Below are 22059 nucleotides of genomic sequence, written 5' to 3' on the forward strand. Positions count from 1 at the left end.
CATTAAAGAAGGGGTGCACCGGTCCTGGAGATACTGCAATACCAGGTCAATGCGTGGAGTGGACAGAGCAAGCTCTTTTTCCATCTCCCTGTTCTAAAAATCCATTTAATATATGGTCCCCAGATAGGGGACGTATCAGATATTAAACTGATAAGAACAGATACTACACTTGATCTTAGCCAAAAGGCCGAGAAGCGATAACCAGAATTGGTTTCAAACTACGGAGCCACCCAAGGATCCTGAAAAGTCCATTTGTGGAGATGAGCTCCTGGACTCCCGTTAAGAAGACATGTTGTCAACCTCTAGATCCCTTACATGCCTGCACTTTTCGGCTTGCTGCTGCTGCAATCCACGCGTTTTAGATCTGCATAACTCCACCTCTTTAAACACAGCACCTTCACCCCCTGCTGTTCCCACCCGCCTCAACACCGTTGGAAGGGAGGAGAACCAATTAAGGCGGGGGGTGGGGTGGAACGAGCAGCTGTCTACCCTTAGCAGGAGGGCTCCTGATTACATACCTCTCCTGCTGCTGCTGCTGCTGGCTGTCCAGCAGCAGACTGAAGGTGGCTGCTGCTGTGCACAGGTATATAAAGGCTCAGAGCCTATTATGACACGCGCAGCCAGCGTTCCATTGCCACATTCCATCTACTGCAGGCAGGATACCTGGCTGGCTGAATGTCGCTGAGAAGCTCACAGAGACCGCCATAAGCAACAGTTTAACAGAATGCCACAGACTAATCAACCAAACTTTTTGGGTTGGGTTCTCTTTTATAGTCTGCAGGCATTAAATGAAAGAAGTCAGTGTTCCAGCAGAAGGAGACAACGTTTCAGAAAAGGCATTGTAGCAAACCAAAAAAGAAATTTTAAGCACAGCAGAGTAACCAGCGCACATACCTGTTAGCTCAGGTGAGTTTAAAAGGCTGCTGTTGATAACAAGGGCATTTGCTAAATAGATGGTGTGTGTGCAACAATATACTGAAAGGTCAATTATATTGTGCAGCTTATCTCACCACCTGTAGTTATTTAGGTGAAAGCTCCAAAATGCTTGCCTAATATGTCTGTTTATCCAAAAGGAAGTAAAAAGGGAGAGCTAGAAAGATAGCATTGCATCACATTACATGGCAATGCAATGCACAGTTGCTGAAGTTGAACCAAAATGAGCTTGTAATCTGGCTTCTGCAACTTTGAACATGAAAAATCCAATGAGGAGAAGAAAAGCAAAGCCAAAGAGTCCATCCCAAAATCCGACAAACAAGCAAAATGAACAAAAAACATTGAATTCAATTCTTTCTGATTTTAGAAACTGCATTAAAGAAGGGGTGCACCGGTCCTGGAGATACTGCAATACCAGGTCAATGCGTGGAGTGGACAGAGCAAGCTCTTTTTCCATCTCCCTGTTCTAAAAATCCATTTAATATATGGTCCCCAGATAGGGGACGTATCAGATATTAAACTGATAAGAACAGATACTACACTTGATCTTAGCCAAAAGGCCGAGAAGCGATAACCAGAATTGGTTTCAAACTACGGAGCCACCCAAGGATCCTGAAAAGTCCATTTGTGGAGATGAGCTCCTGGACTCCCGTTAAGAAGACATGTTGTCAACCTCTAGATCCCTTACATGCCTGCACTTTTCGGCTTGCTGCTGCTGCAATCCACGCGTTTTAGATCTGCATAACTCCACCTCTTTAAACACAGCACCTTCACCCCCTGCTGTTCCCACCCGCCTCAACACCGTTGGAAGGGAGGAGAACCAATTAAGGCGGGGGGTGGGGTGGAACGAGCAGCTGTCTACCCTTAGCAGGAGGGCTCCTGATTACATACCTCTCCTGCTGCTGCTGCTGCTGGCTGTCCAGCAGCAGACTGAAGGTGGCTGCTGCTGTGCACAGGTATATAAAGGCTCAGAGCCTATTATGACACGCGCAGCCAGCGTTCCATTGCCACATTCCATCTACTGCAGGCAGGATACCTGGCTGGCTGAATGTCGCTGAGAAGCTCACAGAGACCGCCATAAGCAACAGTTTAACAGAATGCCACAGACTAATCAACCAAACTTTTTGGGTTGGGTTCTCTTTTATAGTCTGCAGGCATTAAATGAAAGAAGTCAGTGTTCCAGCAGAAGGAGACAACGTTTCAGAAAAGGCATTGTAGCAAACCAAAAAAAGAAATTTTAAGCGCAGCAGAGTAACCAGCGCACATACCTGTTAGCTCAGGTGAGTTTAAAAGGCTGCTGTTGATAACAAGGGCATTTGCTAAATAGATGGTGTGTGTGCAACAATATACTGAAAGGTCAATTATATTGTGCAGCTTATCTCACCACCTGTAGTTATTTAGGTGAAAGCTCCAAAATGCTTGCCTAATATGTCTGTTTATCCAAAAGGAAGTAAAAAGGGAGAGCTAGAAAGATAGCATTGCATCACATTACATGGCAATGCAATGCACAGTTGCTGAAGTTGAACCAAAATGAGCTTGTAATCTGGCTTCTGCAACTTTGAACATGAAAAATCCAATGAGGAGAAGAAAAGCAAAGCCAAAGAGTCCATCCCAAAATCCGACAAACAAGCAAAATGAACAAAAAACATTGAATTCAATTCTTTCTGATTTTAGAAACTGCATTAAAGAAGGGGTGCACCGGTCCTGGAGATACTGCAATACCAGGTCAATGCGTGGAGTGGACAGAGCAAGCTCTTTTTCCATCTCCCTGTTCTAAAAATCCATTTAATATATGGTCCCCAGATAGGGGACGTATCAGATATTAAACTGATAAGAACAGATACTACACTTGATCTTAGCCAAAAGGCCGAGAAGCGATAACCAGAATTGGTTTCAAACTACGGAGCCACCCAAGGATCCTGAAAAGTCCATTTGTGGAGATGAGCTCCTGGACTCCCGTTAAGAAGACATGTTGTCAACCTCTAGATCCCTTACATGCCTGCACTTTTCGGCTTGCTGCTGCTGCAATCCACGCGTTTTAGATCTGCATAACTCCACCTCTTTAAACACAGCACCTTCACCCCCTGCTGTTCCCACCCGCCTCAACACCGTTGGAAGGGAGGAGAACCAATTAAGGCGGGGGGTGGGGTGGAACGAGCAGCTGTCTACCCTTAGCAGGAGGGCTCCTGATTACATACCTCTCCTGCTGCTGCTGCTGCTGGCTGTCCAGCAGCAGACTGAAGGTGGCTGCTGCTGTGCACAGGTATATAAAGGCTCAGAGCCTATTATGACACGCGCAGCCAGCGTTCCATTGCCACATTCCATCTACTGCAGGCAGGATACCTGGCTGGCTGAATGTCGCTGAGAAGCTCACAGAGACCGCCATAAGCAACAGTTTAACAGAATGCCACAGACTAATCAACCAAACTTTTTGGGTTGGGTTCTCTTTTATAGTCTGCAGGCATTAAATGAAAGAAGTCAGTGTTCCAGCAGAAGGAGACAACGTTTCAGAAAAGGCATTGTAGCAAACCAAAAAAGAAATTTTAAGCACAGCAGAGTAACCAGCGCACATACCTGTTAGCTCAGGTGAGTTTAAAAGGCTGCTGTTGATAACAAGGGCATTTGCTAAATAGATGGTGTGTGTGCAACAATATACTGAAAGGTCAATTATATTGTGCAGCTTATCTCACCACCTGTAGTTATTTAGGTGAAAGCTCCAAAATGCTTGCCTAATATGTCTGTTTATCCAAAAGGAAGTAAAAAGGGAGAGCTAGAAAGATAGCATTGCATCACATTACATGGCAATGCAATGCACAGTTGCTGAAGTTGAACCAAAATGAGCTTGTAATCTGGCTTCTGCAACTTTGAACATGAAAAATCCAATGAGGAGAAGAAAAGCAAAGCCAAAGAGTCCATCCCAAAATCCGACAAACAAGCAAAATGAACAAAAAACATTGAATTCAATTCTTTCTGATTTTAGAAACTGCATTAAAGAAGGGGTGCACCGGTCCTGGAGATACTGCAATACCAGGTCAATGCGTGGAGTGGACAGAGCAAGCTCTTTTTCCATCTCCCTGTTCTAAAAATCCATTTAATATATGGTCCCCAGATAGGGGACGTATCAGATATTAAACTGATAAGAACAGATACTACACTTGATCTTAGCCAAAAGGCCGAGAAGCGATAACCAGAATTGGTTTCAAACTACGGAGCCACCCAAGGATCCTGAAAATTCCATTTGTGGAGATGAGCTCCTGGACTCCCGTTAAGAAGACATGTTGTCAACCTCTAGATCCCTTACATGCCTGCACTTTTCGGCTTGCTGCTGCTGCAATCCACGCGTTTTAGATCTGCATAACTCCACCTCTTTAAACACAGCACCTTCACCCCCTGCTGTTCCCACCCGCCTCAACACCGTTGGAAGGGAGGAGAACCAATTAAGGCGGGGGGTGGGGTGGAACGAGCAGCTGTCTACCCTTAGCAGGAGGGCTCCTGATTACATACCTCTCCTGCTGCTGCTGCTGCTGGCTGTCCAGCAGCAGACTGAAGGTGGCTGCTGCTGTGCACAGGTATATAAAGGCTCAGAGCCTATTATGACATGCGCAGCCAGCGTTCCATTGCCACATTCCATCTACTGCAGGCAGGATACCTGGCTGGCTGAATGTCGCTGAGAAGCTCACAGAGACCGCCATAAGCAACAGTTTAACAGAATGCCACAGACTAATCAACCAAACTTTTTGGGTTGGGTTCTCTTTTATAGTCTGCAGGCATTAAATGAAAGAAGTCAGTGTTCCAGCAGAAGGAGACAACGTTTCAGAAAAGGCATTGTAGCAAACCAAAAAAGAAATTTTAAGCGCAGCAGAGTAACCAGCGCACATACCTGTTAGCTCAGGTGAGTTTAAAAGGCTGCTGTTGATAACAAGGGCATTTGCTAAATAGATGGTGTGTGTGCAACAATATACTGAAAGGTCAATTATATTGTGCAGCTTATCTCACCACCTGTAGTTATTTAGGTGAAAGCTCCAAAATGCTTGCCTAATATGTCTGTTTATCCAAAAGGAAGTAAAAAGGGAGAGCTAGAAAGATAGCATTGCATCACATTACATGGCAATGCAATGCACAGTTGCTGAAGTTGAACCAAAATGAGCTTGTAATCTGGCTTCTGCAACTTTGAACATGAAAAATCCAATGAGGAGAAGAAAAGCAAAGCCAAAGAGTCCATCCCAAAATCCGACAAACAAGCAAAATGAACAAAAAACATTGAATTCAATTCTTTCTGATTTTAGAAACTGCATTAAAGAAGGGGTGCACCGGTCCTGGAGATACTGCAATACCAGGTCAATGCGTGGAGTGGACAGAGCAAGTTCTTTTTCCATCTCCCTGTTCTAAAAATCCATTTAATATATGGTCCCCAGATAGGGGACGTATCAGATATTAAACTGATAAGAACAGATACTACACTTGATCTTAGCCAAAAGGCCGAGAAGCGATAACCAGAATTGGTTTCAAACTACGGAGCCACCCAAGGATCCTGAAAAGTCCATTTGTGGAGATGAGCTCCTGGACTCCCGTTAAGAAGACATGTTGTCAACCTCTAGATCCCTTACATGCCTGCACTTTTCGGCTTGCTGCTGCTGCAATCCACGCGTTTTAGATCTGCATAACTCCACCTCTTTAAACACAGCACCTTCACCCCCTGCTGTTCCCACCCGCCTCAACACCGTTGGAAGGGAGGAGAACCAATTAAGGCGGGGGGTGGGGTGGAACGAGCAGCTGTCTACCCTTAGCAGGAGGGCTCCTGATTACATACCTCTCCTGCTGCTGCTGCTGCTGGCTGTCCAGCAGCAGACTGAAGGTGGCTGCTGCTGTGCACAGGTATATAAAGGCTCAGAGCCTATTATGACACGCGCAGCCAGCGTTCCATTGCCACATTCCATCTACTGCAGGCAGGATACCTGGCTGGCTGAATGTCGATGAGAAGCTCACAGAGACCGCCATAAGCAACAGTTTAACAGAATGCCACAGACTAATCAACCAAACTTTTTGGGTTGGGTTCTCTTTTATAGTCTGCAGGCATTAAATGAAAGAAGTCAGTGTTCCAGCAGAAGGAGACAACGTTTCAGAAAAGGCATTGTAGCAAACCAAAAAAGAAATTTTAAGCGCAGCAGAGTACCCAGCGCACATACCTGTTAGCTCAGGTGAGTTTAAAAGGCTGCTGTTGATAACAAGGGCATTTGCTAAATAGATGGTGTGTGTGCAACAATATACTGAAAGGTCAATTATATTGTGCAGCTTATCTCACCACCTGTAGTTATTTAGGTGAAAGCTCCAAAATGCTTGCCTAATATGTCTGTTTATCCAAAAGGAAGTAAAAAGGGAGAGCTAGAAAGATAGCATTGCATCACATTACATGGCAATGCAATGCACAGTTGCTGAAGTTGAACCAAAATGAGCTTGTAATCTGGCTTCTGCAACTTTGAACATGAAAAATCCAATGAGGAGAAGAAAAGCAAAGCCAAAGAGTCCATCCCAAAATCCGACAAACAAGCAAAATGAACAAAAAACATTGAATTCAATTCTTTCTGATTTTAGAAACTGCATTAAAGAAGGGGTGCACCGGTCCTGGAGATACTGCAATACCAGGTCAATGCGTGGAGTGGACAGAGCAAGTTCTTTTTCCATCTCCCTGTTCTAAAAATCCATTTAATATATGGTCCCCAGATAGAGGACGTATCAGATATTAAACTGATAAGAACAGATACTACACTTGATCTTAGCCAAAAGGCCGAGAAGCGATAACCAGAATTGGTTTCAAACTACGGAGCCACCCAAGGATCCTGAAAAGTCCATTTGTGGAGATGAGCTCCTGGACTCCCGTTAAGAAGACATGTTGTCAACCTCTAGATCCCTTACATGCCTGCACTTTTCGGCTTGCTGCTGCTGCAATCCACGCGTTTTAGATCTGCATAACTCCACCTCTTTAAACACAGCACCTTCACCCCCTGCTGTTCCCACCCGCCTCAACACCGTTGGAAGGGAGGAGAACCAATTAAGGCGGGGGGTGGGGTGGAACGAGCAGCTGTCTACCCTTAGCAGGAGGGCTCCTGATTACATACCTCTCCTGCTGCTGCTGCTGCTGGCTGTCCAGCAGCAGACTGAAGGTGGCTGCTGCTGTGCACAGGTATATAAAGGCTCAGAGCCTATTATGACACGCGCAGCCAGCGTTCCATTGCCACATTCCATCTACTGCAGGCAGGATACCTGGCTGGCTGAATGTCGCTGAGAAGCTCACAGAGACCGCCATAAGCAACAGTTTAACAGAATGCCACAGACTAATCAACCAAACTTTTTGGGTTGGGTTCTCTTTTATAGTCTGCAGGCATTAAATGAAAGAAGTCAGTGTTCCAGCAGAAGGAGACAACGTTTCAGAAAAGGCATTGTAGCAAACCAAAAAAGAAATTTTAAGCGCAGCAGAGTAACCAGCGCACATACCTGTTAGCTCAGGTGAGTTTAAAAGGCTGCTGTTGATAACAAGGGCATTTGCTAAATAGATGGTGTGTGTGCAACAATATACTGAAAGGTCAATTATATTGTGCAGCTTATCTCACCACCTGTAGTTATTTAGGTGAAAGCTCCAAAATGCTTGCCTAATATGTCTGTTTATCCAAAAGGAAGTAAAAAGGGAGAGCTAGAAAGATAGCATTGCATCACATTACATGGCAATGCAATGCACAGTTGCTGAAGTTGAACCAAAATGAGCTTGTAATCTGGCTTCTGCAACTTTGAACATGAAAAATCCAATGAGGAGAAGAAAAGCAAAGCCAAAGAGTCCATCCCAAAATCCGACAAACAAGCAAAATGAACAAAAAACATTGAATTCAATTCTTTCTGATTTTAGAAACTGCATTAAAGAAGGGGTGCACCGGTCCTGGAGATACTGCAATACCAGGTCAATGCGTGGAGTGGACAGAGCAAGTTCTTTTTCCATCTCCCTGTTCTAAAAATCCATATAATATATGGTCCCCAGATAGGGGACGTATCAGATATTAAACTGATAAGAACAGATACTACACTTGATCTTAGCCAAAAGGCCGAGAAGCGATAACCAGAATTGGTTTCAAACTACGGAGCCACCCAAGGATCCTGAAAAGTCCATTTGTGGAGATGAGCTCCTGGACTCCCGTTAAGAAGACATGTTGTCAACCTCTAGATCCCTTACATGCCTGCACTTTTCGGCTTGCTGCTGCTGCAATCCACGCGTTTTAGATCTGCATAACTCCACCTCTTTAAACACAGCACCTTCACCCCCTGCTGTTCCCACCCGCCTCAACACCGTTGGAAGGGAGGAGAACCAATTAAGGCGGGGGGTGGGGTGGAACGAGCAGCTGTCTACCCTTAGCAGGAGGGCTCCTGATTACATACCTCTCCTGCTGCTGCTGCTGCTGGCTGTCCAGCAGCAGACTGAAGGTGGCTGCTGCTGTGCACAGGTATATAAAGGCTCAGAGCCTATTATGACACGCGCAGCCAGCGTTCCATTGCCACATTCCATCTACTGCAGGCAGGATACCTGGCTGGCTGAATGTCGCTGAGAAGCTCACAGAGACCGCCATAAGCAACAGTTTAACAGAATGCCACAGACTAATCAACCAAACTTTTTGGGTTGGGTTCTCTTTTATAGTCTGCAGGCATTAAATGAAAGAAGTCAGTGTTCCAGCAGAAGGAGACAACGTTTCAGAAAAGGCATTGCAGCAAACCAAAAAAGAAATTTTAAGCGCAGCAGAGTAACCAGCGCACATACCTGTTAGCTCAGGTGAGTTTAAAAGGCTGCTGTTGATAACAAGGGCATTTGCTAAATAGATGGTGTGTGTGCAACAATATACTGAAAGGTCAATTATATTGTGCAGCTTATCTCACCACCTGTAGTTATTTAGGTGAAAGCTCCAAAATGCTTGCCTAATATGTCTGTTTATCCAAAAGGAAGTAAAAAGGGAGAGCTAGAAAGATAGCATTGCATCACATTACATGGCAATGCAATGCACAGTTGCTGAAGTTGAACCAAAATGAGCTTGTAATCTGGCTTCTGCAACTTTGAACATGAAAAATCCAATGAGGAGAAGAAAAGCAAAGCCAAAGAGTCCATCCCAAAATCTGACAAACAAGCAAAATGAACAAAAAACATTGAATTCAATTCTTTCTGATTTTAGAAACTGCATTAAAGAAGGGGTGCACCGGTCCTGGAGATACTGCAATACCAGGTCAATGCGTGGAGTGGACAGAGCAAGTTCTTTTTCCATCTCCCTGTTCTAAAAATCCATTTAATATATGGTCCCCAGATAGGGGACGTATCAGATATTAAACTGATAAGAACAGATACTACACTTGATCTTAGCCAAAAGGCCGAGAAGCGATAACCAGAATTGGTTTCAAACTACGGAGCCACCCAAGGATCCTGAAAAGTCCATTTGTGGAGATGAGCTCCTGGACTCCCGTTAAGAAGACATGTTGTCAACCTCTAGATCCCTTACATGCCTGCACTTTTCGGCTTGCTGCTGCTGCAATCCACGCGTTTTAGATCTGCATAACTCCACCTCTTTAAACACAGCACCTTCACCCTCTGCTGTTCCCACCCGCCTCAACACCGTTGGAAGGGAGGAGAACCAATTAAGGCGGGGGGTGGGGTGGAACGAGCAGCTGTCTACCCTTAGCAGGAGGGCTCCTGATTACATACCTCTCCTGCTGCTGCTGCTGCTGGCTGTCCAGCAGCAGACTGAAGGTGGCTGCTGCTGTGCACAGGTATATAAAGGCTCAGAGCCTATTATGACACGCGCAGCCAGCGTTCCATTGCCACATTCCATCTACTGCAGGCAGGATACCTGGCTGGCTGAATGTCGCTGAGAAGCTCACAGAGACCGCCATAAGCAACAGTTTAACAGAATGCCACAGACTAATCAACCAAACTTTTTGGGTTGGGTTCTCTTTTATAGTCTGCAGGCATTAAATGAAAGAAGTCAGTGTTCCAGCAGAAGGAGACAACGTTTCAGAAAAGGCATTGCAGCAAACCAAAAAAGAAATTTTAAGCGCAGCAGAGTAACCAGCGCACATACCTGTTAGCTCAGGTGAGTTTAAAAGGCTGCTGTTGATAACAAGGGCATTTGCTAAATAGATGGTGTGTGTGCAACAATATACTGAAAGGTCAATTATATTGTGCAGCTTATCTCACCACCTGTAGTTATTTAGGTGAAAGCTCCAAAATGCTTGCCTAATATGTCTGTTTATCCAAAAGGAAGTAAAAAGGGAGAGCTAGAAAGATAGCATTGCATCACATTACATGGCAATGCAATGCACAGTTGCTGAAGTTGAACCAAAATGAGCTTGTAATCTGGCTTCTGCAACTTTGAACATGAAAAATCCAATGAGGAGAAGAAAAGCAAAGCCAAAGAGTCCATCCCAAAATCCGACAAACAAGCAAAATGAACAAAAAACATTGAATTCAATTCTTTCTGATTTTAGAAACTGCATTAAAGAAGGGGTGCACCGGTCCTGGAGATACTGCAATACCAGGTCAATGCGTGGAGTGGACAGAGCAAGCTCTTTTTCCATCTCCCTGTGCTAAAAATCCATTTAATATATGGTCCCCAGATAGGGGACGTATCAGATATTAAACTGATAAGAACAGATACTACACTTGATCTTAGCCAAAAGGCCGAGAAGCGATAACCAGAATTGGTTTCAAACTACGGAGCCACCCAAGGATCCTGAAAAGTCCATTTGTGGAGATGAGCTCCTGGACTCCCGTTAAGAAGACATGTTGTCAACCTCTAGATCCCTTACATGCCTGCACTTTTCGGCTTGCTGCTGCTGCAATCCACGCGTTTTAGATCTGCATAACTCCACCTCTTTAAACACAGCACCTTCACCCCCTGCTGTTCCCACCCGCCTCAACACCGTTGGAAGGGAGGAGAACCAATTAAGGCGGGGGGTGGGGTGGAACGAGCAGCTGTCTACCCTTAGCAGGAGGGCTCCTGATTACATACCTCTCCTGCTGCTGCTGCTGCTGGCTGTCCAGCAGCAGACTGAAGGTGGCTGCTGCTGTGCACAGGTATATAAAGGCTCAGAGCCTATTATGACACGCGCAGCCAGCGTTCCATTGCCACATTCCATCTACTGCAGGCAGGATACCTGGCTGGCTGAATGTCGCTGAGAAGCTCACAGAGACCGCCATAAGCAACAGTTTAACAGAATGCCACAGACTAATCAACCAAACTTTTTGGGTTGGGTTCTCTTTTATAGTCTGCAGGCATTAAATGAAAGAAGTCAGTGTTCCAGCAGAAGGAGACAACGTTTCAGAAAAGGCATTGTAGCAAACCAAAAAAGAAATTTTAAGCGCAGCAGAGTAACCAGCGCACATACCTGTTAGCTCAGGTGAGTTTAAAAGGCTGCTGTTGATAACAAGGGCATTTGCTAAATAGATGGTGTGTGTGCAACAATATACTGAAAGGTCAATTATATTGTGCAGCTTATCTCACCACCTGTAGTTATTTAGGTGAAAGCTCCAAAATGCTTGCCTAATATGTCTGTTTATCCAAAAGGAAGTAAAAAGGGAGAGCTAGAAAGATAGCATTGCATCACATTACATGGCAATGCAATGCACAGTTGCTGAAGTTGAACCAAAATGAGCTTGTAATCTGGCTTCTGCAACTTTGAACATGAAAAATCCAATGAGGAGAAGAAAAGCAAAGCCAAAGAGTCCATCCCAAAATCCGACAAACAAGCAAAATGAACAAAAAACATTGAATTCAATTCTTTCTGATTTTAGAAACTGCATTAAAGAAGGGGTGCACCGGTCCTGGAGATACTGCAATACCAGGTCAATGCGTGGAGTGGACAGAGCAAGCTCTTTTTCCATCTCCCTGTTCTAAAAATCCATTTAATATATGGTCCCCAGATAGGGGACGTATCAGATATTAAACTGATAAGAACAGATACTACACTTGATCTTAGCCAAAAGGCCGAGAAGCGATAACCAGAATTGGTTTCAAACTACGGAGCCACCCAAGGATCCTGAAAAGTCCATTTGTGGAGATGAGCTCCTGGACTCCCGTTAAGAAGACATGTTGTCAACCTCTAGATCCCTTACATGCCTGCACTTTTCGGCTTGCTGCTGCTGCAATCCACGCGTTTTAGATCTGCATAACTCCACCTCTTTAAACACAGCACCTTCACCCCCTGCTGTTTCCACCCGCCTCAACACCGTTGGAAGGGAGGAGAACCAATTAAGGCGGGGGGTGGGGTGGAACGAGCAGCTGTCTACCCTTAGCAGGAGGGCTCCTGATTACATACCTCTCCTGCTGCTGCTGCTGCTGGCTGTCCAGCAGCAGACTGAAGGTGGCTGCTGCTGTGCACAGGTATATAAAGGCTCAGAGCCTATTATGACACGCGCAGCCAGCGTTCCATTGCCACATTCCATCTACTGCAGGCAGGATACCTGGCTGGCTGAATGTCGCTGAGAAGCTCACAGAAACCGCCATAAGCAACAGTTTAACAGAATGCCACAGACTAATCAACCAAACTTTTTGGGTTGGGTTCTCTTTTATAGTCTGCAGGCATTAAATGAAAGAAGTCAGTGTTCCAGCAGAAGGAGACAACGTTTCAGAAAAGGCATTGTAGCAAACCAAAAAAGAAATTTTAAGCGCAGCAGAGTAACCAGCGCACATACCTGTTAGCTCAGGTGAGTTTAAAAGGCTGCTGTTGATAACAAGGGCATTTGCTAAATACATGGTGTGTGTGCAACAATATACTGAAAGGTCAATTATATTGTGCAGCTTATCTCACCACCTGTAGTTATTTAGGTGAAAGCTCCAAAATGCTTGCCTAATATGTCTGTTTATCCAAAAGGAAGTAAAAAGGGAGAGCTAGAAAGATAGCATTGCATCACATTACATGGCAATGCAATGCACAGTTGCTGAAGTTGAACCAAAATGAGCTTGTAATCTGGCTTCTGCAACTTTGAACATGAAAAATCCAATGAGGAGAAGAAAAGCAAAGCCAAAGAGTCCATCCCAAAATCCGACAAACAAGCAAAATGAACAAAAAACATTGAATTCAATTCTTTCTGATTTTAGAAACTGCATTAAAGAAGGGGTGCACCGGTCCTGGAGATACTGCAATACCAGGTCAATGCGTGGAGTGGACAGAGCAAGCTCTTTTTCCATCTCCCTGTTCTAAAAATCCATTTAATATATGGTCCCCAGATAGAGGACGTATCAGATATTAAACTGATAAGAACAGATACTACACTTGATCTTAGCCAAAAGGCCGAGAAGCGATAACCAGAATTGGTTTCAAACTACGGAGCCACCCAAGGATCCTGAAAAGTCCATTTGTGGAGATGAGCTCCTGGACTCCCGTTAAGAAGACATGTTGTCAACCTCTAGATCCCTTACATGCCTGCACTTTTCGGCTTGCTGCTGCTGCAATCCACGCGTTTTAGATCTGCATAACTCCACCTCTTTAAACACAGCACCTTCACCCCCTGCTGTTCCCACCCGCCTCAACACCGTTGGAAGGGAGGAGAACCAATTAAGGCGGGGGGTGGGGTGGAACGAGCAGCTGTCTACCCTTAGCAGGAGGGCTCCTGATTACATACCTCTCCTGCTGCTGCTGCTGCTGGCTGTCCAGCAGCAGACTGAAGGTGGCTGCTGCTGTGCACAGGTATATAAAGGCTCAGAGCCTATTATGACACGCGCAGCCAGCGTTCCATTGCCACATTCCATCTACTGCAGGCAGGATACCTGGCTGGCTGAATGTCGCTGAGAAGCTCACAGAGACCGCCATAAGCAACAGTTTAACAGAATGCCACAGACTAATCAACCAAACTTTTTGGGTTGGGTTCTCTTTTATAGTCTGCAGGCATTAAATGAAAGAAGTCAGTGTTCCAGCAGAAGGAGACAACGTTTCAGAAAAGGCATTGTAGCAAACCAAAAAAGAAATTTTAAGCGCAGCAGAGTAACCAGCGCACATACCTGTTAGCTCAGGTGAGTTTAAAAGGCTGCTGTTGATAACAAGGGCATTTGCTAAATAGATGGTGTGTGTGCAACAATATACTGAAAGGTCAATTATATTGTGCAGCTTATCTCACCACCTGTAGTTATTTAGGTGAAAGCTCCAAAATGCTTGCCTAATATGTCTGTTTATCCAAAAGGAAGTAAAAAGGGAGAGCTAGAAAGATAGCATTGCATCACATTACATGGCAATGCAATGCACAGTTGCTGAAGTTGAACCAAAATGAGCTTGTAATCTGGCTTCTGCAACTTTGAACATGAAAAATCCAATGAGGAGAAGAAAAGCAAAGCCAAAGAGTCCATCCCAAAATCCGACAAACAAGCAAAATGAACAAAAAACATTGAATTCAATTCTTTCTGATTTTAGAAACTGCATTAAAGAAGGGGTGCACCGGTCCTGGAGATACTGCAATACCAGGTCAATGCGTGGAGTGGACAGAGCAAGTTCTTTTTCCATCTCCCTGTTCTAAAAATCCATTTAATATATGGTCCCCAGATAGGGGACGTATCAGATATTAAACTGATAAGAACAGATACTACACTTGATCTTAGCCAAAAGGCCGAGAAGCGATAACCAGAATTGGTTTCAAACTACGGAGCCACCCAAGGATCCTGAAAAGTCCATTTGTGGAGATGAGCTCCTGGACTCCCGTTAAGAAGACATGTTGTCAACCTCTAGATCCCTTACATGCCTGCACTTTTCGGCTTGCTGCTGCTGCAATCCACGCGTTTTAGATCTGCATAACTCCACCTCTTTAAACACAGCACCTTCACCCCCTGCTGTTCCCACCCGCCTCAACACCGTTGGAAGGGAGGAGAACCAATTAAGGCGGGGGGTGGGGTGGAACGAGCAGCTGTCTACCCTTAGCAGGAGGGCTCCTGATTACATACCTCTCCTGCTGCTGCTGCTGCTGGCTGTCCAGCAGCAGACTGAAGGTGGCTGCTGCTGTGCACAGGTATATAAAGGCTCAGAGCCTATTATGACACGAGCAGCCAGCGTTCCATTGCCACATTCCATCTACTGCAGGCAGGATACCTGGCTGGCTGAATGTCGCTGAGAAGCTCACAGAGACCGCCATAAGCAACAGTTTAACAGAATGCCACAGACTAATCAACCAAACTTTTTGGGTTGGGTTCTCTTTTATAGTCTGCAGGCATTAAATGAAAGAAGTCAGTGTTCCAGCAGAAGGAGACAACGTTTCAGAAAAGGCATTGCAGCAAACCAAAAAAGAAATTTTAAGCGCAGCAGAGTAACCAGCGCACATACCTGTTAGCTCAGGTGAGTTTAAAAGGCTGCTGTTGATAACAAGGGCATTTGCTAAATAGATGGTGTGTGTGCAACAATATACTGAAAGGTCAATTATATTGTGCAGCTTATCTCACCACCTGTAGTTATTTAGGTGAAAGCTCCAAAATGCTTGCCTAATATGTCTGTTTATCCAAAAGGAAGTAAAAAGGGAGAGCTAGAAAGATAGCATTGCATCACATTACATGGCAATGCAATGCACAGTTGCTGAAGTTGAACCAAAATGAGCTTGTAATCTGGCTTCTGCAACTTTGAACATGAAAAATCCAATGAGGAGAAGAAAAGCAAAGCCAAAGAGTCCATCCCAAAATCTGACAAACAAGCAAAATGAACAAAAAACATTGAATTCAATTCTTTCTGATTTTAGAAACTGCATTAAAGAAGGGGTGCACCGGTCCTGGAGATACTGCAATACCAGGTCAATGCGTGGAGTGGACAGAGCAAGTTCTTTTTCCATCTCCCTGTTCTAAAAATCCATTTAATATATGGTCCCCAGATAGGGGACGTATCAGATATTAAACTGATAAGAACAGATACTACACTTGATCTTAGCCAAAAGGCCGAGAAGCGATAACCAGAATTGGTTTCAAACTACGGAGCCACCCAAGGATCCTGAAAAGTCCATTTGTGGAGATGAGCTCCTGGACTCCCGTTAAGAAGACATGTTGTCAACCTCTAGATCCCTTACATGCCTGCACTTTTCGGCTTGCTGCTGCTGCAATCCACGCGTTTTAGATCTGCATAACTCCACCTCTTTAAACACAGCACCTTCACCCTCTGCTGTTCCCACCCGCCTCAACACCGTTGGAAGGGAGGAGAACCAATTAAGGCGGGGGGTGGGGTGGAACGAGCAGCTGTCTACCCTTAGCAGGAGGGCTCCTGATTACATACCTCTCCTGCTGCTGCTGCTGCTGGCTGTCCAGCAGCAGACTGAAGGTGGCTGCTGCTGTGCACAGGTATATAAAGGCTCAGAGTCTATTATGACACGCGCAGCCAGCGTTCCATTGCCACATTCCATCTACTGCAGGCAGGATACCTGGCTGGCTGAATGTCGCTGAGAAGCTCACAGAGACCGCCATAAGCAACAGTTTAACAGAATGCCACAGACTAATCAACCAAACTTTTTGGGTTGGGTTCTCTTTTATAGTCTGCAGGCATTAAATGAAAGAAGTCAGTGTTCCAGCAGAAGGAGACAACGTTTCAGAAAAGGCATTGCAGCAAACCAAAAAAGAAATTTTAAGCGCAGCAGAGTAACCAGCGCACATACCTGTTAGCTCAGGTGAGTTTAAAAGGCTGCTGTTGATAACAAGGGCATTTGCTAAATAGATGGTGTGTGTGCAACAATATACTGAAAGGTCAATTATATTGTGCAGCTTATCTCACCACCTGTAGTTATTTAGGTGAAAGCTCCAAAATGCTTGCCTAATATGTCTGTTTATCCAAAAGGAAGTAAAAAGGGAGAGCTAGAAAGATAGCATTGCATCACATTACATGGCAATGCAATGCACAGTTGCTGAAGTTGAACCAAAATGAGCTTGTAATCTGGCTTCTGCAACTTTGAACATGAAAAATCCAATGAGGAGAAGAAAAGCAAAGCCAAAGAGTCCATCCCAAAATCCGACAAACAAGCAAAATGAACAAAAAACATTGAATTCAATTCTTTCTGATTTTAGAAACTGCATTAAAGAAGGGGTGCACCGGTCCTGGAGATACTGCAATACCAGGTCAATGCGTGGAGTGGACAGAGCAAGCTCTTTTTCCATCTCCCTGTGCTAAAAATCCATTTAATATATGGTCCCCAGATAGGGGACGTATCAGATATTAAACTGATAAGAACAGATACTACACTTGATCTTAGCCAAAAGGCCGAGAAGCGATAACCAGAATTGGTTTCAAACTACGGAGCCACCCAAGGATCCTGAAAAGTCCATTTGTGGAGATGAGCTCCTGGACTCCCGTTAAGAAGACATGTTGTCAACCTCTAGATCCCTTACATGCCTGCACTTTTCGGCTTGCTGCTGCTGCAATCCACGCGTTTTAGATCTGCATAACTCCACCTCTTTAAACACAGCACCTTCACCCCCTGCTGTTCCCACCCGCCTCAACACCGTTGGAAGGGAGGAGAACCAATTAAGGCGGGGGGTGGGGTGGAACGAGCAGCTGTCTACCCTTAGCAGGAGGGCTCCTGATTACATACCTCTCCTGCTGCTGCTGCTGCTGGCTGTCCAGCAGCAGACTGAAGGTGGCTGCTGCTGTGCACAGGTATATAAAGGCTCAGAGCCTATTATGACACGCGCAGCCAGCGTTCCATTGCCACATTCCATCTACTGCAGGCAGGATACCTGGCTGGCTGAATGTCGCTGAGAAGCTCACAGAGACCGCCATAAACAACAGTTTAACAGAATGCCACAGACTAATCAACCAAACTTTTTGGGTTGGGTTCTCTTTTATAGTCTGCAGGCATTAAATGAAAGAAGTCAGTGTTCCAGCAGAAGGAGACAACGTTTCAGAAAAGGCATTGTAGCAAACCAAAAAAGAAATTTTAAGCGCAGCAGAGTAACCAGCGCACATACCTGTTAGCTCAGGTGAGTTTAAAAGGCTGCTGTTGATAACAAGGGCATTTGCTAAATAGATGGTGTGTGTGCAACAATATACTGAAAGGTCAATTATATTGTGCAGCTTATCTCACCACCTGTAGTTATTTAGGTGAAAGCTCCAAAATGCTTGCCTAATATGTCTGTTTATCCAAAAGGAAGTAAAAAGGGAGAGCTAGAAAGATAGCATTGCATCACATTACATGGCAATGCAATGCACAGTTGCTGAAGTTGAACCAAAATGAGCTTGTAATCTGGCTTCTGCAACTTTGAACATGAAAAATCCAATGAGGAGAAGAAAAGCAAAGCCAAAGAGTCCATCCCAAAATCCGACAAACAAGCAAAATGAACAAAAAACATTGAATTCAATTCTTTCTGATTTTAGAAACTGCATTAAAGAAGGGGTGCACCGGTCCTGGAGATACTGCAATACCAGGTCAATGCGTGGAGTGGACAGAGCAAGCTCTTTTTCCATCTCCCTGTTCTAAAAATCCATTTAATATATGGTCCCCAGATAGGGGACGTATCAGATATTAAACTGATAAGAACAGATACTACACTTGATCTTAGCCAAAAGGCCGAGAAGCGATAACCAGAATTGGTTTCAAACTACGGAGCCACCCAAGGATCCTGAAAAGTCCATTTGTGGAGATGAGCTCCTGGACTCCCGTTAAGAAGACATGTTGTCAACCTCTAGATCCCTTACATGCCTGCACTTTTCGGCTTGCTGCTGCTGCAATCCACGCGTTTTAGATCTGCATAACTCCACCTCTTTAAACACAGCACCTTCACCCCCTGCTGTTCCCACCCGCCTCAACACCGTTGGAAGGGAGGAGAACCAATTAAGGCGGGGGGTGGGGTGGAACGAGCAGCTGTCTACCCTTAGCAGGAGGGCTCCTGATTACATACCTCTCCTGCTGCTGCTGCTGCTGGCTGTCCAGCAGCAGACTGAAGGTGGCTGCTGCTGTGCACAGGTATATAAAGGCTCAGAGCCTATTATGACACGCGCAGCCAGCGTTCCATTGCCACATTCCATCTACTGCAGGCAGGATACCTGGCTGGCTGAATGTCGCTGAGAAGCTCACAGAGACCGCCATAAGCAACAGTTTAACAGAATGCCACAGACTAATCAACCAAACTTTTTGGGTTGGGTTCTCTTTTATAGTCTGCAGGCATTAAATGAAAGAAGTCAGTGTTCCAGCAGAAGGAGACAACGTTTCAGAAAAGGCATTGTAGCAAACCAAAAAAGAAATTTTAAGCGCAGCAGAGTAACCAGCGCACATACCTGTTAGCTCAGGTGAGTTTAAAAGGCTGCTGTTGATAACAAGGGCATTTGCTAAATAGATGGTGTGTGTGCAACAATATACTGAAAGGTCAATTATATTGTGCAGCTTATCTCACCACCTGTAGTTATTTAGGTGAAAGCTCCAAAATGCTTGCCTAATATGTCTGTTTATCCAAAAGGAAGTAAAAAGGGAGAGCTAGAAAGATAGCATTGCATCACATTACATGGCAATGCAATGCACAGTTGCTGAAGTTGAACCAAAATGAGCTTGTAATCTGGCTTCTGCAACTTTGAACATGAAAAATCCAATGAGGAGAAGAAAAGCAAAGCCAAAGAGTCCATCCCAAAATCCGACAAACAAGCAAAATGAACAAAAAACATTGAATTCAATTCTTTCTGATTTTAGAAACTGCATTAAAGAAGGGGTGCACCGGTCCTGGAGATACTGCAATACCAGGTCAATGCGTGGAGTGGACAGAGCAAGCTCTTTTTCCATCTCCCTGTTCTAAAAATCCATTTAATATATGGTCCCCAGATAGGGGACGTATCAGATATTAAACTGATAAGAACAGATACTACACTTGATCTTAGCCAAAAGGCCGAGAAGCGATAACCAGAATTGGTTTCAAACTACGGAGCCACCCAAGGATCCTGAAAAGTCCATTTGTGGAGATGAGCTCCTGGACTCCCGTTAAGAAGACATGTTGTCAACCTCTAGATCCCTTACATGCCTGCACTTTTCGGCTTGCTGCTGCTGCAATCCACGCGTTTTAGATCTGCATAACTCCACCTCTTTAAACACAGCACCTTCACCCCCTGCTGTTCCCACCCGCCTCAACACCGTTGGAAGGGAGGAGAACCAATTAAGGCGGGGGGTGGGGTGGAACGAGCAGCTGTCTACCCTTAGCAGGAGGGCTCCTGATTACATACCTCTCCTGCTGCTGCTCTGCTGCTACTGCTGGCTGTCCAGCAGCAGACTGAAGGTGGCTGCTGCTGTGCACAGGTATATAAAGGCTCAGAGCCTATTATGACACGCGCAGCCAGCGTTCCATTGCCACATTCCATCTACTGCAGGCAGGATACCTGGCTGGCTGAATGTCGCTGAGAAGCTCACAGAGACCGCCATAAGCAACAGTTTAACAGAATGCCACAGACTAATCAACCAAACTTTTTGGGTTGGGTTCTCTTTTATAGTCTGCAGGCATTAAATGAAAGAAGTCAGTGTTCCAGCAGAAGGAGACAACGTTTCAGAAAAGGCATTGTAGCAAACCAAAAAAGAAATTTTAAGTGCAGCAGAGTAACCAGCTCACATACCTGTTAGCTCAGGTGAGTTTAAAAGGCTGCTGTTGATAACAAGGGCATTTGCTAAATAGATGGTGTGTGTGCAACAATATACTGAAAGGTCAATTATATTGTGCAGCTTATCTCACCACCTGTAGTTATTTAGGTGAAAGCTCCAAAATGCTTGCCTAATATGTCTGTTTATCCAAAAGGAAGTAAAAAGGGAGAGCTAGAAAGATAGCATTGCATCACATTACATGGCAATGCAATGCACAGTTGCTGAAGTTGAACCAAAATGAGCTTGTAATCTGGCTTCTGCAACTTTGAACATGAAAAATCCAATGAGGAGAAGAAAAGCAAAGCCAAAGAGTCCATCCCAAAATCCGACAAACAAGCAAAATGAACAAAAAACATTGAATTCAATTCTTTCTGATTTTAGAAACTGCATTAAAGAAGGGGTGCACCGGTCCTGGAGATACTGCAATACCAGGTCAATGCGTGGAGTGGACAGAGCAAGCTCTTTTTCCATCTCCCTGTTCTAAAAATCCATTTAATATATGGTCCCCAGATAGGGGACGTATCAGATATTAAACTGATAAGAACAGATACTACACTTGATCTTAGCCAAAAGGCCGAGAAGCGATAACCAGAATTGGTTTCAAACTACGGAGCCACCCAAGGATCCTGAAAAGTCCATTTGTGGAGATGAGCTCCTGGACTCCCGTTAAGAAGACATGTTGTCAACCTCTAGATCCCTTACATGCCTGCACTTTTCGGCTTGCTGCTGCTGCAATCCACGCGTTTTAGATCTGCATAACTCCACCTCTTTAAACACAGCACCTTCACCCCCTGCTGTTTCCACCCGCCTCAACACCGTTGGAAGGGAGGAGAACCAATTAAGGCGGGGGGTGGGGTGGAACGAGCAGCTGTCTACCCTTAGCAGGAGGGCTCCTGATTACATACCTCTCCTGCTGCTGCTGCTGCTGGCTGTCCAGCAGCAGACTGAAGGTGGCTGCTGCTGTGCACAGGTATATAAAGGCTCAGAGCCTATTATGACACGCGCAGCCAGCGTTCCATTGCCACATTCCATCTACTGCAGGCAGGATACCTGGCTGGCTGAATGTCGCTGAGAAGCTCACAGAAACCGCCATAAGCAACAGTTTAACAGAATGCCACAGACTAATCAACCAAACTTTTTGGGTTGGGTTCTCTTTTATAGTCTGCAGGCATTAAATGAAAGAAGTCAGTGTTCCAGCAGAAGGAGACAACGTTTCAGAAAAGGCATTGTAGCAAACCAAAAAAGAAATTTTAAGCGCAGCAGAGTAACCAGCGCACATACCTGTTAGCTCAGGTGAGTTTAAAAGGCTGCTGTTGATAACAAGGGCATTTGCTAAATAGATGGTGTGTGTGCAACAATATACTGAAAGGTCAATTATATTGTGCAGCTTATCTCACCACCTGTAGTTATTTAGGTGAAAGCTCCAAAATGCTTGCCTAATATGTCTGTTTATCCAAAAGGAAGTAAAAAGGGAGAGCTAGAAAGATAGCATTGCATCACATTACATGGCAATGCAATGCACAGTTGCTGAAGTTGAACCA

At 44.9% G+C, this 22059-nt stretch overlaps 17 non-coding genes across 17 annotated transcripts; all 17 read right to left on the reverse strand.

Moving 5' to 3' along the window:
- Nucleotides 1-8: 8 nt before the first annotated feature.
- Nucleotides 9-199, reverse strand: LOC141227651 (U2 spliceosomal RNA). The gene has a single exon (XR_012294637.1). It is a non-coding gene; the product is annotated as a U2 spliceosomal RNA (small nuclear RNA).
- A 1115-nt stretch (nt 200-1314) lies between these two features.
- On the reverse strand, nt 1315-1505 carry LOC141227652 (U2 spliceosomal RNA). The gene has a single exon (XR_012294638.1). It is a non-coding gene; the product is annotated as a U2 spliceosomal RNA (small nuclear RNA).
- Nucleotides 1506-2621: 1116 nt separating this feature from the next.
- On the reverse strand, nt 2622-2812 carry LOC141227653 (U2 spliceosomal RNA). Its single transcript, XR_012294639.1, has one exon. It is a non-coding gene; the product is annotated as a U2 spliceosomal RNA (small nuclear RNA).
- Nucleotides 2813-3927: 1115 nt separating this feature from the next.
- On the reverse strand, nt 3928-4118 carry LOC141227655 (U2 spliceosomal RNA). Its single transcript, XR_012294641.1, has one exon. It is a non-coding gene; the product is annotated as a U2 spliceosomal RNA (small nuclear RNA).
- A 1115-nt stretch (nt 4119-5233) lies between these two features.
- On the reverse strand, nt 5234-5424 carry LOC141227070 (U2 spliceosomal RNA). Its single transcript, XR_012294180.1, has one exon. It is a non-coding gene; the product is annotated as a U2 spliceosomal RNA (small nuclear RNA).
- Nucleotides 5425-6539: 1115 nt separating this feature from the next.
- On the reverse strand, nt 6540-6730 carry LOC141227098 (U2 spliceosomal RNA). Its single transcript, XR_012294206.1, has one exon. It is a non-coding gene; the product is annotated as a U2 spliceosomal RNA (small nuclear RNA).
- Nucleotides 6731-7845: 1115 nt separating this feature from the next.
- On the reverse strand, nt 7846-8036 carry LOC141227087 (U2 spliceosomal RNA). Its single transcript, XR_012294196.1, has one exon. It is a non-coding gene; the product is annotated as a U2 spliceosomal RNA (small nuclear RNA).
- Nucleotides 8037-9151: 1115 nt separating this feature from the next.
- On the reverse strand, nt 9152-9342 carry LOC141227071 (U2 spliceosomal RNA). The gene has a single exon (XR_012294181.1). It is a non-coding gene; the product is annotated as a U2 spliceosomal RNA (small nuclear RNA).
- Nucleotides 9343-10457: 1115 nt separating this feature from the next.
- Nucleotides 10458-10648, reverse strand: LOC141226963 (U2 spliceosomal RNA). Its single transcript, XR_012294076.1, has one exon. It is a non-coding gene; the product is annotated as a U2 spliceosomal RNA (small nuclear RNA).
- Nucleotides 10649-11763: 1115 nt separating this feature from the next.
- On the reverse strand, nt 11764-11954 carry LOC141227656 (U2 spliceosomal RNA). The gene has a single exon (XR_012294642.1). It is a non-coding gene; the product is annotated as a U2 spliceosomal RNA (small nuclear RNA).
- Nucleotides 11955-13069: 1115 nt separating this feature from the next.
- On the reverse strand, nt 13070-13260 carry LOC141226977 (U2 spliceosomal RNA). Its single transcript, XR_012294090.1, has one exon. It is a non-coding gene; the product is annotated as a U2 spliceosomal RNA (small nuclear RNA).
- Nucleotides 13261-14375: 1115 nt separating this feature from the next.
- LOC141227072 (U2 spliceosomal RNA) lies at nt 14376-14566 on the reverse strand. The gene has a single exon (XR_012294182.1). It is a non-coding gene; the product is annotated as a U2 spliceosomal RNA (small nuclear RNA).
- A 1115-nt stretch (nt 14567-15681) lies between these two features.
- On the reverse strand, nt 15682-15872 carry LOC141227073 (U2 spliceosomal RNA). The gene has a single exon (XR_012294183.1). It is a non-coding gene; the product is annotated as a U2 spliceosomal RNA (small nuclear RNA).
- A 1115-nt stretch (nt 15873-16987) lies between these two features.
- On the reverse strand, nt 16988-17178 carry LOC141226964 (U2 spliceosomal RNA). The gene has a single exon (XR_012294077.1). It is a non-coding gene; the product is annotated as a U2 spliceosomal RNA (small nuclear RNA).
- A 1115-nt stretch (nt 17179-18293) lies between these two features.
- LOC141227657 (U2 spliceosomal RNA) lies at nt 18294-18484 on the reverse strand. The gene has a single exon (XR_012294643.1). It is a non-coding gene; the product is annotated as a U2 spliceosomal RNA (small nuclear RNA).
- Nucleotides 18485-19599: 1115 nt separating this feature from the next.
- On the reverse strand, nt 19600-19790 carry LOC141227658 (U2 spliceosomal RNA). Its single transcript, XR_012294644.1, has one exon. It is a non-coding gene; the product is annotated as a U2 spliceosomal RNA (small nuclear RNA).
- Nucleotides 19791-20913: 1123 nt separating this feature from the next.
- LOC141227659 (U2 spliceosomal RNA) lies at nt 20914-21104 on the reverse strand. The gene has a single exon (XR_012294645.1). It is a non-coding gene; the product is annotated as a U2 spliceosomal RNA (small nuclear RNA).
- Nucleotides 21105-22059: the final 955 nt, after the last annotated feature.

This window comes from Phyllobates terribilis, unplaced genomic scaffold (assembly GCF_046119375.1).
Source record: "Phyllobates terribilis strain yellow unplaced genomic scaffold, ASM4611937v1 Scaffold_416__1_contigs__length_1633014, whole genome shotgun sequence".
In the NCBI taxonomy this organism is placed as follows: Eukaryota; Metazoa; Chordata; class Amphibia; order Anura; family Dendrobatidae; genus Phyllobates; species Phyllobates terribilis.